Below are 2,408 nucleotides of genomic sequence, written 5' to 3'. Positions count from 1 at the left end.
GTGGCATAGGCGGTTGGGCCATTTGCATCATGGGGCTTTGAAGATAATGCAACAGATATCTACAGGACTTCCCAAAGGTAAACTTGAGCAAGTTGACACATGAAAAGGTTGTACCTTGGGAAAGTACACCATGTCTTCCTTTCATGATCGAGACAGTCGAGCAAAGGTTATCTTAGAGCGAGTTCATACTGATTTGTGTGGACCATTCTCGACGACATCCACAACGAAGCAAAGGTATTATGTGATTTTCATTGATGACTATTCTCGTAAACGCTGGATTTATTTCATGTAGTAGAAGGACCAAACTTTCACAAAGTTTTGTGAGTTCAAAGTTTTGGTCGAGAAAGAGTCAGGGAAGAAGATCAAGGCCTTGAGAAGCGACAACGGTGGAGAATATTTCTCTCAAGAGTTTAAGGACTTCTATGCAGTGGAAGGAATTAAACGAGAGTTGACAACACCTCATAACCCACAGCAGAATGAGGTGGATGAGAGGAACAACAAAACTATTGTAGGGGTAGCATGGGCAATGCTGCATGACCAAGGCCTACCGCTTCACTTGTGGGCTGAGGCATGCAACACAACAATCTATTTGCAGAATAGAAGCCCGCATCGCATACTTGGGATGAAGACACTAGAGGAAGCTTTCTCCAGTAAGAGACCAGATGTGGGTCAGTTCAGGATCTTTGGCTCATCGGTATATTTCCATGTGAAAAAGGATGCATGGAAGAAGCTTGAGCTGACAATAGAGTTGGGGATATTTGTGGGGTACACTGATACACTTCACAACTATTGGTTGTACTTGCCTACCAGTCAGAGGACAGTGGTTCGCAGAGATCTCAAGTTTGATGAGCAGAAGGCCATGCGAGTTTCCCTTGAGAGGAAGCTCCAACTACAGGCTGTGGAGGAACTATTGGTTCCTAAGGAGGAGGAGCCTCAGACTGATGCAGAGCAGTCGCATGCAGAGGTTCCAGGAGTGGAGACATCCACTCAAGTAGAGTCTTCCAGAGATGGACGGAAGCACACAAGAGAAGCTGATAGATTGTTGGAGGATGCGAGAGAGAATGTGGGAGCACCATCTTCTCAGTGCAAAAAGAGGAGGTCACTTGAGAGGTACATTGGATACATGGCCCTTGCTGGGAATGTGTTGAGACCGAGCCATCTTCCTTTGAGGAAGCAGTACAGCAGCCGATTTGGGTTGATGATATGGTGGAGGAGTGTGACTCCATAGTTCGTAACAATGTTTGGGACGTGGTTCCGAGACTGGAGAACAAGTTAGTTGTAAGTTTCCATTGGCTTTACAAGGTAAAGCAAGCTGTTGATGGTAGTGTGGAGAAGCATAAGGCAAGATTTGTTGCTCGTGGCTTTTCACAGGTCGAGAGGATCATGTTGCTGCTGTATATTAGGACAGAGGAGAAAGATGCTGACATTTTGACAAAGGCATTGTCAAAGTGTAAATTCGAGTTCCATAGAGACAAGATTGGGGTAGAAGATAATCCCTTTCTTGTTGAGAGGGAGTGTTGAAATATGGAAACAAGAATATTCCAATTTAATTTTTCCTTGAATTAAATTGTGAATTAAAATCAAACTTAGTCTTAACAGCTACTTGGAAATAATTAATTAATTTATTTTAAATTAATTAGTTGGAGAAATTCAAGTTAGAAGTCTTTCTGAAGTCATGCAAGAGTTATCCCTTAAATTAAGGAGATAAGATTGAGTTATATTTGAGTTTTAATTAGTTAACTCAATTTACTAAGTTAAGTCTAGTTAAATTAGTTCCAAACTATTTAAGGAACTAATAGTGAGTTAACAGTCAGTTGATGCATTAATGCACTCAACTAGTGCTACTCCAGTTAACTGAAGATTCCCTCATCATAAACTCATGCATGTCTATTATGAGATAGACCCAGTTGAGATGAATGTTCAAGGACAGTGCACTAACAGTTGCATGTGTTTTCTCATGGAGAAAACTCATGCATGCAGTTAAGGATTCATCCTTGAGGATTGCGCAGTTTTGGAAGGATAATCATCCATAAGGAACAGTGCAAGGAAATAGGAGCTTGGAGGGCAGAGAAGAAGGCAGAAGAGAAGCCAAGATTTCCTGTGAACATATGTGAGGATTTTACTGAGAGCTGGCTAGCTGTGAGAGCTAATACTTTGTATAATTCCTATGTATTTCCACCATGTATGATAATACAATAGTGTGGGGTTTTTAGCTGACGCTTTCCCTAAAGTATTTTCATGTGTATTGTGCCATTGATGATTCTTCTTCTGGTTATATTGTTCAGCTCGATCTTTAAGCTTCCACAAATTGATAGTAGAAGTAGGTTATAATATTCTGCTTTGATTTATATTGCATTATCGGGTTAACTTATCCTAGATTTTCTACATATTAAACATATAGAATTCAT

This window comes from Pinus tabuliformis, chromosome 4_2, assembly GCF_031772625.1.
Source record: "Pinus tabuliformis cultivar Carrire ecotype Pingquan chromosome 4_2, CPIR1, whole genome shotgun sequence".
NCBI lineage: Eukaryota > Viridiplantae > Streptophyta > Pinopsida > Pinales > Pinaceae > Pinus > Pinus tabuliformis.
Note: the sequence above shows the minus strand (reverse complement) of the source record.